General features: G+C 42.0%; 1 pseudogene; it reads left to right on the plus strand.

Moving 5' to 3' along the window:
* The first annotated feature begins 5,430 nt into the window (after positions 1-5,430).
* LOC136876553 (5S ribosomal RNA) lies at positions 5,431-5,548 on the plus strand (annotated as a pseudogene).
* The last annotated feature ends 9,819 nt before the right edge of the window (positions 5,549-15,367 follow it).

Here is a 15,367-nt window from a genome sequence, read left to right on the forward strand (position 1 = left end):
GTTTCAGATGAAAATGAAATGTCGTATGGCTTTTAGTGCCGGGATATCCCAGGACGGGTTCGGCTCGCCAGGTGCATGTCTTTCTATTTGACTCCCGTAGGCGACCTGCGCGTCGTGATGAGGATGAAATGATGATGAAGACAACACATACACCCAGCCCCCGTGCCATTGGAATTAACCAATTAAGGTTAAAATCCCCGACCCGGCCGGGAATCGAACCCAGGACCCTCTGAACCGAAGGCCAGTACGCTGACCGTTCAGCCAACGAGTCGGACGGCGTTTCAGATGTAACTGTAACAGTCCACATCTACACATCGTCACTGCCGTGGTCCATATTGTGTGAATATTGTCAGGGCATTCTCGCTCTTCATAATGTATGCGCTGCGGGTCAGTATATCTCCAAAAATATTATCACATATACCGCTCCTGGTGTAAACAAATAGGCGGAGCACCTTGCCTATGCACGTTGACTTAGACGTAGTTGATTGGAGAAACAACCGCCGCTCTCACTCGACTGTATGTGAGCTCGAAGAAAAGTAGTACGTCACCTTAATTTTAATTTATTTTAGTTTATTACATTTCGAGAGTTTGGAAGAGTACGTAATGAAATTAAATTAAAATATGGTTGTCATATATACCGGTATATATATGGTTTTGTTTTAGTAAAATAGTGATTAGCCGCCTCTGTGGTGTAGTGGTTAGCGTGATTAGCTGCCACCCCCGGAGGTCCGGGTTCGATTCCCGGCTCTGCCACGAAATTTGAAAAGTGGTACGAGGGCTGGAACGGGGTCCACTCAGCCTCGGGAGGTCAACTGAGTAGAGGTGGGTTCGATTCCCACCTCAGCCATCCTGGAAGTGGTTTTCCGTGGTTTCCCACTTCTCCTCCAGGCGAATGCCGGGATGGTACCTAACATAAGGCCACGGCCGCTTCCTTCCCTCTTCCTTGCCTATCCCTTCCAATCTTCCCATCCCTCCACAAGGCCCCTGTTCAGCATAGCAGGTGAGGCCGCCTGGGCGAGGTACTGGTCATACTCCCCAGTTGTATCCCCCGACCAAGAGTCTGAAGCTCCAGGACACTGCCCTTGAGGCGGTAGAGGTGGGATCCCTCGCTAAGTCCGAGGGAAAAACCGAACCTGGAGGGTAAACAGATGATGATGATGATGATGATGAAAATAGTGATTAAATAACGAGAAATGAAGGCACAAGGCGTGGTGAAATACAGGAAGTTTTCTCGTAGTGAGGTAAAGTCCCAAGCTGTACAGCGTGGAGGTAAGGTGTTGCATCTTGCAGCAGCAGTCAGTGTCAGTATTCATAGTGAGAGAAATGGAGCAAGAGGTAAGACCATCGCGTGTAGTGAAGCACAAAAAAAGGAAAACCGCTCAAAAGTGATCATAAGCAGTGCATCGTGAATGTGTTCAATAAACTAAGTGAACAGATCCAGGTTAAGTCGTTTATACAGAAGTTCAGATCTTCTCACTGTTGTCGTATGCGATAAGCAACCCTGTACGTCCGAACATGAGACTTTGACGGGGTGGAGCTCGGCGCTACACGCTCAGCGAATCACAACTTTTTCTTTGGCGGAGGCGTGGACATACAATGTTTACATCAGGATTAAACTCTCGTGAAAAGACATATAGGAGGTTTTGTCCCGGCAACGACGATATAGAGGGTAGTCGCAGACACCATCAACTGGGTATATAAGCTTTAGAGTGTTGGTCATACTGATATGTAATTTGAAAAAAATACGTCGATATCTCGCGCCGTTTTAATTTTATCAGCTGCTGAAGTTAGCCAATCAGATCGCTTCATGGTTACATCTACACGTGGCTTATAATTGTCTTGAGAGCGCCAATAGATTAAATAAACTTCTCCAGGGGAGGGACTTAAAAAGGACCTCCCTGCTGATAGGCTGAGCCCACAGCAAGCATACTACGGTGGCATTGGCTGAAACTCACGGTGTGTTAGTGTTTGACGCTTATTTCTCGGAATGGCTCTCAAGCCCGACCAATCCACGTGCAGATTTAGTAACACCACCCATTTGAATTCGCCCGCGAAGCGATCTGATTGGCTGACTTCAGCAGCTGATAAAATGTGAACGGCGCGAGACATCGACGTAATTTTTTCAAATTACATATCAGGATTACCAACCCTCTAAAACTCGGTTCACGTTGTTTCCAAAAACCCTGTATACAATTTCCTTGATTCCATCACTCAAACGCACATGCTTACAAATTAATAATACAGGTACTTACAAATCGAAATGAAAATCCACAGCCTGTTCCCTCTCACTCGACATGGAAGGAATGAAGCTCCTATCTAGCGGTGAAGATAGGAATTGTGCCGGCTGCAGAAGCCTGGTCGCACTCCTCTGGGACAAAATGACAGATGAAATGATATTGGAGAATGTTGCTGGAATGGAAGGTGACAGGTCAAACCGGAGTACCCCGAGAGAAACCTGTCCCGCCTTCGCTTTGTCCAGCATAAATCTCACATTGAGTGACAGGGATTAGAACCATAGAATCCAGTGGTGAGATGTCAGTGCACTGCAGGCTGAGCTACGGAGGCTCGTAAAAATTTTAAAATATAGACAAGGAATTATCTCACGATTACATCTGCTAAAAATGTGTTTGTTATTAACTTATTACAAGCAAGCCACATAATTTATATTGTGTATAGGATATGAATACCCTATTCTAATACAGGCATGGATATTTTAATTCTTGGCAGATGTCCTACATTAATTTGGACATCAATATGACATTGCATTTTTTTACCATTCTTCTAAGAGGACAGTAGGCTAGAAGTGATATATACTCTTAAGTTCCCAATAGTGGGAAGGAAAGTGCAGGAATGATCGTTGCGTACAGTTGACCTATAGGACTACCCAAAACTGACCTCCATTCGCAACCGGGCACACTGAAACAGGTAAAAATTTATCTTGCGGTCAGCCGGGATCCTCCGTTCCAAGCTACCTCTACATAACCCAAAAGTCTGCAGATTACGAGGTGACGTGTGGTAAGCGTAACGAATCCTCTCGGTCGTTACTCTTGATTTTCTAGACCAAGGCCACTATCTCACCATCATATAACTCCTTAATTTTTCTCATGTACGTTGAATGGACCTCGAAGTAGTCCATAATCAGAAAATAACTGATCTGGTCGGGTATCGAATCCGAAACCGCATCGTAAGTGGTATGTGCGCCATTCCTAGATCGCGGAGCCTGCTTCTTGACTTTCCAGGTAACTACAAATTCAGTTGACAGTTCATTCCAAGTAAAGCGTGTTGCTACCAATTACTGTAAATCACTCTGATAAATAGCCTAGTGTTGGTTAATTTGTTTGAAAGTTAACTATATTTGTTAATATTCTATTTGAAACATATTGTATTGAAATCAGAAATAAAAGTGAACGTTGCCCAAATACCGAGATGCAAAATGAAAGTAAAAAGGAAGTAGAGCTTAATTCGATAATATCAAAACATTTAACAGTAAAGTCAAATCCTTATATATAATTCGTGTATGGTTCAGTAAGAAAGTGATACTCCATTATTTGCTCACACCATGTAAAAAATGAACTAAAAGACAAACAAACAAAGCGAGATAGAAGCTTACACCATCATCAAGTAATTTTGTAAGCAATAAAATCCCAAGAAGCCAATTACATATTTCTTTCCTTCTGCAAACCTTATTCATTTAATCTCTCCGTATAATGACGTGGTACATTGCACAGCCCATTCGCAATTTGCACAGTTGTAATTTCATTTTACGTATTTTTGCAACACATTTTGTTTTGGGACATAAATCCTATTTCCATGGCTGTCCCAAGCTTTTTCAAGCTCTTTTCACGACGTCAGTACCTAAGTACGAGTACCAGGAAGGCTATTTCATGCGCTTATTGTAACTTATGTTTATGTTAAAATAACAAAGGAAAGCAAATTACATTTATTGAGACAATGCAGGCGGAGAATACCATGGAGACGGCGGAAGGCTACAATGTCGGTGAAAGGGGGAAATGTGGGTGGGGTGAATGAAGTGCTAGAATGAGAGGGAGCTAACCCACACAGACATAGAACTGATATATTTTGAGTTTTTCGTTTGTCTTTGCTGCATGAACAGGTACATTAACAGGTACCTTTTTGGTTCACAAGCAATTATTTATAGTAAAAGAATTATATAGGAAAATTAAAATCGTCTTCTAATATTCATTATATATCTGAAAAATATCAGCTCCATATCTCCAAATCTGAAAACTGAAATTGAAAACCTGGGTGACTTTTACAACAGTCAAATTTTCATCAATTACTTGTTCTAAAATGGAGTTAGGTTCAGTTTCATTTCAACATGAATATCTTGATACTTTTAAGGTTTACTCAGTATGGTTTACGAATAGGGTCTGCGGTTCAAGTCATACTGATTCTAAGCAGCCATCTGTATCGAAACATGTACTTACTTTCAACCGTCTGAATCCTCCTCCTCCTCCTCCTCGCTGCTTGCACCTTCAGTGTCTGGTTGAAGAGCTCGGTACACGGTATGATGGTTTTTAGGGATGTAAATGGAGCACGGACATCAAGCCCTTGTGTTTTACAGCAGAAATGTTTCTGCCAACAGGATACAAGCACTCCGCATTTTGTAAGCGTGAATAAGCTGTGATGGGGTTGATGTTGATCTGTTGATGTTCTTTGTTTCCGAGGTCGTCCAGTATTTTTTTTTTCAAAACCTAAACTTCTTCCCAGATAGAGAATGGAGAGTAGTTTTCTTTATTCATTTCTTGCACGTTTTCTACATTTCTCACAACGACGTAATGTTACCACTTGGCTTATCTCCCTCTCGCACTGCAAGATTGCGATTCATAGATATTCCAAAATCTTTCCTTTGTACCGTGGGACATTAAATAAGGATAATAATTATTCATACGTGAATAGTGGGAAAATAGATATATGAATATAGATGAAAATGAAAACCTACAATCTGTTTTCCAGTCATTGACCGGGTCAGGGATGTAATGAATGAAACGTATATAGGCTGGTGTTACAATGGGGTCGCCACTCCCAAGGTGATTTATTAATTAGTGACAAATGCTATGAAATGATAATGGAGAGTGTTGCTGGAATGAAAGATGACAGGGAAAACCGGAGTACCCGGAGAAAAACCTGTCCCGCCTCCGCTTTGTCCAGCACAAATCTCACATGGAGTCACCGAGATTTGAACCACGGTATCCAGCGGTGAGAGGCCGGCGCGCTGCCGTCTGAGCCACGGATGCTCTTATAAATATAGATATATAACACTAATATCCAAATATCTCATTAACTAATTTTTTAACACTTTGTGGGTTATCTCTCTCTCTCTCAACCTAGCACACGGCAGATGGGGCTCGCGATAAGAAGGCTCCTTAGATGTTGCTGAAACGATCTGGAAGCAGTAACTGCGAGATCGCCAACGGCCATACCATGTTGAATACAACGGTTCTCGTCCAATCACCGCAGTTAAGCAACATTGGGCGTGGTCAGTACTTGGATGGGTGACCGCTTGGGAACACCAATGCCGTTGGCTCAATTCTCTTTTAAGTTCGGCCCCGCCTCTCACCCGGCGGGCAAGGGTTCGATTCCCGACCGGGTCAGGAGTTTTTAATTGTAATGATTAATATCCCTTGTTTGGGAACTGGGTGTTTGTGTCGCCCTTAATGTTCCTTTCCACACAGACAACACTCTACACTTCCGCCTTCCAATAACACGCAGGTTCATACAATATGGTGCCAGTAGGGGCAAAAGTTCCACAACGGTCGACGTCCCGAACATATAGCATTTTAAAAAATCTGCGAGATCATTTCAGGAGAATCTTCCGTGAGCTATGTACCGTGTAGAGTAGTAAATAAGTTACAGGACTGTGAGCGACTGCAAAAGAGACCTAGACAATTTTGTGTGATTGACACCAGACAACGGGGTGAAACATCAGGTTGCAAATTTCACCGCTCAGTTTTGACTACGGTGTTGAAGGGGCGATAATAGCTCACGGGAATCACCGTAAGTTCCTAGGTGTTAGTAAAAGGAATGATCTTCATTGAGGTTGTAAAGAAAGGCTACAGATCTCTTCACATGGTCATGAGAGTTTTTAGAGGTTGTAGTAATGATGTACAAGTGAGGGCGTATAAGTCTCTAGTAAGACTCTAATTAGAGTATGGTTTCAGTGTATGGGACCCACTTGATGCGAGAAATGGTAAAGATCCAAAGGAAAGCAGCACGATTTATTCCTGGTGATTTCCAACAAAATAGTTGTATTAAGAGAATGTTGCAAACTGTGGGCTGGGAAAACTTATCGTAATCACAAAGACGCACACACCGGATGCTGTCAGTTGTGTATAAAATTTTATTTACAAATTATATACACATTATATACACACTATTAACTACCATATTGAACAAAACACTACGAAGAAGAAGAAAAAGACTGCTTCATCAGCGTGTAAGCCGATTACCAACCAACTTTCACTAGCAAGTCTCGCTAACAACTCAACTCCAACTCCCAAGACTGCCTCTTTACATACATTGTCTGGCCAGGCTTCTAGAAGAATATGACACAACATGTTTTCTCGTTTTTTCTAGAGTCTCCAATAACCCATTTACAAATGGATCGAACATTCGATAAAACTCTAGTGACAAAATGCGTTGTTCTTTATTAGTATCCAGTGTTTCACAACATTACATTGGATTTATACAACATATTTACGGGTAATAATAAATTACGTACTATTAATTACGTGTTCTTTACATTAAATAAAATCTTATTAATACACATACATCAGACGTCTCCTGTTATAACCTCACAAATTTTGTTACGAGCACGATTTATGCCAAATAAAGTCCGTTCATAATTACGTGTCCGCTTCTGTGATGTAGTGGTTAGTGTGATTGGCTGCCACCCCTAGAGGCCCGGGTTCGATTCCCTCCTCTGCCATCCTGGAAGTGGTTTCCCACTTCTCCTCCAGGCAAATGCCGGGATGGTACCTAACTTAAGGCCACGGCCGCTTCCTTCCCTCTTCCTTGTCTATCCCTTCCAAACTTCCCATCCCCCCACTAGGCCCCTGTTCAGTATAGCAGGTGAGGCCGCCTGGGCGAGATACTGGTCATCCTCCCCAGTTGTATCCCCGACGCAGAGTCTGAAGCTCCAGGACACTGCCCTTAAGGCGGAAGAGGTGGGATCCCTCGCTGAGTCCGAGGGAAAACCGACCCTGGAGGGAAAACAGATTACGAACGAACGAACGAACGAACGAACGAACGAACGAAGGAACATAATTACGTACATTATAATACTAATAGACGTAAACAACTTCATAGCCACAATTCACAAGTCATAATAATAATAATAATAATAATAATAATAATAATAATAATAATAATAATAATAATAATAATAATAATAATAATAATAATAATAATAATAATCGAGCTCGATATTTTCATTATTTAGCCATGGATTAGATAATTGTTTCCAAGTTATACTAGTCCATTACACTTGTATCAAACTTGCGAATAAGGAGACGAGCTACTTGACTAAGCGGAATGTTCCGACCTGTCAGCGGAGAGAAAGCGTGGAATGACTTTATTAAACGAATAAGCTTGAATGGAATGTTAAAAGTAGGAAAGATAATAATATGAAGACAAAGTTGGAATTCAAGAGAACATATTAGGCAAATATTCATTTATAGGATGAGGAGCAAGGGGAATATTCGATACATTTCTAAGACCTTTGAAAACATTTAAGAAAAGGCTAGGTAAAGAATGATAGCAAATCTGCCACACAGTGTCAGTTCCAAATGATGATTGATTGATTGATTGATTGATTGATTGATTGATTGATTGATTGACGAAGAATGAAGGTGGAAATGCGAGTTAATTTTGAGTCCATCACGAATGAGAGCGAGGCAGATACGAGATGGACGTGAGTCAATTGAGAGTACGTCAGCCTATTTTAGTCTTGATTGCGCACAGTGCGGCGAGTTGTGAAGTGAACTGCTCTGAGAACGACACTGCGCTATGAGGGGCTGTGTTGGAGAGCAGGAGTTCGACGCTCATGAGTATGAACTACGTGAAGTGGGAAACTCGATCGCTGGTGAACTGGTGCACAACTGTAAATGGTAATTTAATAAATTCCGTTGACAGTCACTTTTGTTTTAAGGACCCTAACAAACCGCCATATCATTAATACACAGTGTTCATAATGAGTAGGTTTATAATAACAAAAGTACAATAACATCAGCGGTAACCGAGCAAGTTTGCCTTGCGGTTAGGGCCACGCAGCTGTGAGCTTTCATTCGGGAGATAGCGGGTTCGAATACCACAGTCAGCAACCCTGAAAATGGCTTTCTGTGGCTTCTCACTCTCGTACCAGGCAAGCCATGGCCGCTACCTTCCCACTCCTAGCCCTTTGATATCCTTCGGTTGCCGATAACCTGCGATGTGTTAGTACGATATTAAACAAGTAGTATAAAAAAACATGTATGATACACCTTGGTTAAGTTACCTCTTAAATTCTACCTTCGTGATCACCTCAAACTCCTCTCCACACACCGTTACAGGTATTTCCGTCTGTACAACACCTTCCCGTCAACCGAACCATAGCTTACAATGTCAATCACAATAGCTACAGCCTGCCGATGTAATCTCTTGCTAATGGATGTTAGATCCATGTCTAATTATACAGCTCTCAAACCTGGAATATATGAATTAATTTGCTAATCCCACATTTAGACATAATTTATTTTCATTCTTCTTCATATCTTCGTTATTTCCCTTCATCTCCGCCTTCTCTCCCGTCTCATGCATTATTTCCTTCCTCATTCTCCATTCGCCTTTCCTTCATTCAATTCTAGGTCTACAATCTAGGCGATGTTTTGGAAACTGTAATTTGATACCTTAATATGATTTAATTTATTAGAATAATATAGTCAAAATGCTCACCGCTGGGTTCCGTGGTTCAAATCCCGATCAAACCATGTGAGATTTGTGCTGGGCAAAGAGGAGGCGGGACAGGTTTTTCTCCGGCTACTCCAGCTTTCCATGTCATCTTTCATTCCAGCAACACTCTCCAACATCATTTCATCTGTCAGTCATTAATCATTGCCCCAAACGAGTCTTCGGCAGCCGGCACAATTCCTATCCTCGCCGCTAGATGGAGCTTCATTCATTCCATTCCTGACCCGGTCGAATGACTAGAAATAGGCTGTGGATTTTCATTTTCATAACTAGAATGCATTGTTTTTGTCGCACAGTAACTGAAGTTACTAGACATATATGATAGGTATAATAAGTTTTGTCAATGCCCGCTGCTCAGCGTAACGGTTAATGTTGCCTGCCGTCCTCGGAGGCCCGAGAAGGATTCCCGGTATTGCCAGATATTTAAGAATGGCAGGAGTGGTAGTGTGTTGTTAAAATGATACACGCAGCTCATCTCTATTAAGGTATGCATGAACAGATCTGTATCACCTCGGAACGAGGACGCGACTCTGTGGCTAACTGGCAAGCATGGTAGCCTTTAATTCAAGGCATCCTGGCTTCTATTCACGGCCGGGTCAGGGATTTTAACCTTCATTGGTTACTTTCTCTGGTTCGGGTCTGACAAGGGAACATCGACAATGGGTAAGTCGCCGATCGCAATGAAACTTGGAAAACACATTGAGGTACACGTGAAAACGATGTCGGCATCAATTTTGGGTGCCAACATTCATTAGGGCGTGAACTACCGAGCCTAAAAGTTGCGACATTTCAAATTCCGCGCGATCTGCGATGAATAACTACTGGCCAATGCTAAGCTGGCACACTGCGTACATGGAGACCCGTCTCTACACCTCCTCCCCTCCACGCTTCAATTGGTTCGCCACCGCACGTTTCCCTTCTACCCGCGCTTGCCGGCTACTTGGCTGTTCAACGGGACCGACTCTATACTTTGCTTCTTTTCGTACTGTAGTTATTGAAATCCTTTAAATTACGTTCCGTTTCACACATAATGATAATAAATAACCTACACTAATATACCCATATTTTATTGAAATGTTATATTTTCATTCCTGCTAATTCCGGTGAGTTGTCACATTCGTGGGTACAACTCCGAGTTAAGTACCACCGGGCGTGGTCAAACGTGAGATGGGGTACCACGTCCTACCTACGCTTAAATTATTATTTACTTCTAAAACGCCTTAAAGCTGTCGATAGTGTCCTCTAGAGTGGACATACATATGGAATTAATTAAATTAAATCACCCACCACTAAATAAATCTCCCACCTTTAAACAATGTTAAATACCTTTTTATGTAAAGAAATTACGTGCCCGGGTAGAGGATCTCAATGAATGTAATGAGATTCGGTACCTCGGGATATCAAAACCTGGTTATAGGTCCAGATCTTCTTTTTATGACCCCTTCCTCCACCCATTGTGTGTGCGCTACCATTTGTGTCATAAGGAAACGACAACGTGGATGACAACTACAACAATTATAAACTCCCAGTTTGAAACTACTGGTATTTTCCGTATTGCGTACTCTGGTATAAGGAATAGGCCTATAGGTAGAATGTTTTTATTTGTGCTTGTACTGAACGATTTATTTATGTTTTGCAGTGACAGGCACAACACATTTCAATTACAGCAATGGTTGTCGAATATAAATAAATTTAATGCATAGGCAACTTCGATATGAGTATGACATGGAATGTAATAAATTTTGACGTAATAAGAAAAGCCTTGAAAAAAAAAAGATGTGCATTTTTATATACAGTAGATATACAGTAATCACAGGCGACCTATAGTCTTACTGTACCGGTACTTTTGCGTTATAACTGATGAAGGTCTATGTATTCAACAAGTATCGATATTAAAGTATCACACTACAGTCTTCTGGGTATAATGGCAGTTACATACACAAAAAGTTAAATGGCTATTGTACGAACGGGTACTACAAAAACAATTACAAGGCAACAGAATAAATGACTCCGTATACATTACATCGGGCAAGCTCCCCTTTCAATAACTGACAGTAAACGAAAACAATCTTTGATCTATTCGAAACATTAAAAAATAATGAAAAGAAAACCGAAACAAAACACAATTAACAACAGGCACCATACTTTTTGTTTTGCTAATTGCTTTACGTCGCACCGACTCAGATAGGTCTTATGGCGACGATGGGATAGGAAAGACCTAGGAGTTGGAAGGAAGCGGTCGTGGCCTTAATTAAGGTGCAACTCCAGCATTTGCCTGGCGTGAAAATGGGGAAACCACGGAAAACCATCTTCAGGGCTGCCGACAGTGGGATTCGAACCCACTATCCCCCGGATGCAAGCTCACAGCCGCGCGCCTCTAACCGCAAGGCCACCTCGCCCGGTGCAAACGTTTTCATAAACATTTCAGAAAACGTAAACTGACTAATACAACGTGGAAATTACAAAGGAGAGATATGAGGAAGGCTGATAGAGTACGCAAAGTGTAGCACCGGTTCTCTTCGAGAGCTAAGCGGCCGGCAAGCGCGAGGAGAAGGGAAACGTGCGGTGGCGAACCAATTGGAGCGGGGATTGGAGGAGGTGCAGAGGCGTGTCTCTAGGTACGCAGTGTGCCAGCTTAGCATTGGCCAGCAGGTATTCATCGCTGATAGCGCGGAATTTGAAATGTCGCAACTTTTAGGCCCCGTAGTTAACGCCCTAATGAATGCTGCCACCCAAAATTGATGCCGACATCATTTTTACGTGTACCTCAATGTGTTTTCCAAGTTTCATCGCAAACGGCGACTTATCCATTGCCGAAGTTTCCTTGTGAGTGTATGTGCCATCCTCAACATTAAATTTAATCCTATGTGGGGCCCAGTCTTCACGGACACAAAGGCCGCTCATGGGTATCAACTTAAAAGACCTGCACTAGAGGAATATTTAGCATTGTCGGCAACGGCTGGGTGAGGGTGCAGTACGACAGTAGTATGGAGACAGCACGGCGCGCTACAAGGCGTAGGAAAACTGTTGCTGTCACCGTCAACACAATATCGCAATAGACTAATTTTGAGGCTGCTCTATCGATTGGGCACTTAAAATTACACTTTAAACAACACCTTGATTGCAGTGACAATGTAAACGAAGTTTTTCGTTGACAATGGATGTTGCAAGACGTGCAGGATGAGTAGTCTTGGTTTGGGTTCACTCTGCCTACACATTTAAGAAAAATGAAAATACCTTCCTTAACTCCAGAGAAAAGGCACCTGACGACTCTCAGATGAGACACCCGGTAGGCTATTGTTTGTTAATTTAAAATTATTATTATTATTGTTACGGAGTTATCCGTGGAAGTCAGACGTGAAAGAAGGTGCGGACTGGAATAGGTCTAAGTATAAGTCCGAAAGATGGATTTAAAATTTAAATAAAGGTTATATTTTCAAAACTTAACAATGGTGACATAGAATTTTTGAGCGTACAACAAATAACAATAAGTTAAATCAGGTACACGATCAAGAAGTCCAAGATTAGAGAAAAATTTAACCAGTTTCCACTAGGGGAAATAACAAAAAATTCAGGTACAATGCAGCTTTACAACGAAAGCACAAGTTAAGGGGTCTTTACAAATTCTGCGCTACGAGCCCAAATTCGTCAATCCTTGAGCTCTCAGCTCACAACCACAAATTACCAAAGGGCAGAAAACCCCTTCATTACATGGAGCTCTTGCTCCCGCTTAGTAATGTCAGGCCTCCTAGAGACACCTTCCAAAATACCAGAAAGAGCTGACCTGCTCTCAATTTTACAAGCCTATCAAAGGCCACAACAAACTTTACTTCTAACTGTCCCCAAGGCACACTTAGAAAGAAACAGGGGTATCATGTACCCAACCTACAGGGCCTTCGCATGAAGAAAAATAAACATCAGGTTAAGTTACTGGCCCAAAGTACAGAAAGAACTGGAGGCGTGAACTTGCACTCCTAAATATACTTTTTAAAACCTAAGTGGCTCTAGGCCGATACACAGGGGCTAATCCCAAGCTAGGGAGGTGACCCGTATGAGAAAACTTTAGTACATAAAGGAAGAGAAGAAACGGTTATGAAAACGTAGTCACCTCAATTTCAAATGAAGGGGAGCTCGAGAGGGTAAAGCACTCTCTATCCCCGAATTACAGTTCAAGTTATGTGAAGTTTTTTTTCAAGGATTGAAAAGGCTTACATTTTTAAAGATATAGGTTACATATTAAAGGTATCGAGCCTTCCCCGGGAGTTAAACTGCTGAGCTAGCAAGAAATAAAGATGTTAAGAGGCCATTACCTTGATGAAGAGCTGCTGCCTGAAGAACGAAGCGCTTCCCGCCCCCTGCTACATATTCACACACTGAGCAAGATGTTATAAGAGTGGCCCGGAGACAAGAAAATCAGCAGTTTTTATACCCTTGTGGAAAATTCGAGACCATTCAGGAATAAGTAGACACACCCACTCAATTTTTATTGGTTGACAGCAAAAACTTATACACAAGGCAATGAAGAAACACCTTATTGGTGGGAAATTAATTACAGAAATTTAGAATTCGTTAAATTCAAAACAGGCGGAAAGGAAGCTTAATACTGCCAACCCTCAAATAAAAGAACAAAATTTAGTAAAGACAAAACTTATGAAAACAGAATTTCTTCAAGAAAGTTCATTCCTTCACACTAGAGTGCATAATCATAGTTTTTGGGCAGAGACCTCTGTTAGAGAATGTCCACACTTCTTGATCACTGAAAAACAAAAGCAAATCAAAATCACACCAAGACATCTTCTGATAAACAGTAGAGTTAGGTCAGTTGTTAAAGTTGCGGGTTTATCCAGTAGAGAAGTTTCAATTGGTGCAAGATTTGAACTTGCGTCGTAGAGGTGTACCACCCGGTACAATTATTATTATTATTATTATTATTATTATTATTATTATTATTATTATTATTATTATTATTATTATTATTATTATTAGCCTCCGTGGCTCAGACGGCAGCGCGTCGGCCTCTCACCGCTGCATACCGTAGTAGAAATCCCGGTCACTCCATGTCAGATTTGTGCTGGACAAAGCGGAGGCGGGACAGGCTTTTCTCCGGGTTCTCCGGTTTCCCTGTCATCTTTCATTCCAGCAACACTCTCCATTCTCATTTCATAGCATCTATCATTCATTAATAAATCACTTTGGGAGTGGCGACCCCATCGTATTAACAGCCTATATCTGCTTCATTCATTACATCCCTGACCTGGTCAATGACTGGAAACAGGTTGTAGGTTTTCATTATTATTATTATTATTATTATTATTATTATTATTATTATTATTATTATTATTATTATTAAGCCTCCGTGGCTCAGGCGGCAGTGCGCCGGCCTCTCACCCCTGGGTTCCGTGGTTCAAATCCTGGTCACTCCATGTGAGATTTGTGCTGGACAAAGCGAAGGTGGGACAGGTTTTTCTCCGGGTACTCCGGTTTTCCTTGTCATATTTCATTCCAGCAACACTCTCCAATATCATTTCATTTCATCTGTCCGTCACTAATCATTGCTTCAGATGAGTGCGACAGGCTTCGGCAACCGGCACGATTCCTATCCTCGCCGCTAGATGGGGCTTCATTCATTCCGTTCCTGACCCAGTCGAATGACTGGAAACAGGCTGTGGATTTTCATTTTTATCTTCATCATCATCATCATCATCATCATCATCATCATCATCATAATCGGAGGACTGACCAATTGGCCGTGTTGTTTGGGTCTCGTAGCATTGAGCTTGCGTTCGGAAGATGGTAGGTTCGAACCTGACTGTCGGCAGCCCTGAAGATGGCTTTTCGTGGTTTCCCATTTTCACACATGTTGTAGGGAAATGGATCTTATCAGTGACGGATAGTTTAATAAACGGTATTCTTGGACAACTGCGTCCTGTACAGTTGAATGGAAGGTCAATTTAAATATCCACTGAAATACTTCAGTTTCCTAACATAATACCTCCTGAGAGAGGACTACATGCTCCTTGCCTTGACAGTGAAGAGGCTTGACACAAGAGCAGAATCTATTGAGACGTCTAAGGCCTGGTACCGGAGTGTTCTCAAGGACTTGTCCCGCAAATAGCTCGTCCTGGCGAGCAATTGTTCCACGTATGAGGAGAGGAACTGAGAATATGAACCAAAATCACATGTTGTGAAAGACTCCACTGTGCTGTGGCCAGTCCGATTTATAAGAAAAGAGGGGAAAATTACTACTTCATGAAATATGTACAGTTATCTTGTTAGCTAGAAGACTTTATTGATCGCCGAGCAAGTTGGCTACGCGGTTCGAGTAACATACGTTTGAGGTTGCATCCGGGAGTTAGTGGGTTCGACCCACATGTCGGCAACCCTGAAGACGGTTTTCCGT

This window comes from Anabrus simplex, chromosome 6 (genome assembly GCF_040414725.1).
Source record: "Anabrus simplex isolate iqAnaSimp1 chromosome 6, ASM4041472v1, whole genome shotgun sequence".
In the NCBI taxonomy this organism is placed as follows: Eukaryota; Metazoa; Arthropoda; class Insecta; order Orthoptera; family Tettigoniidae; genus Anabrus; species Anabrus simplex.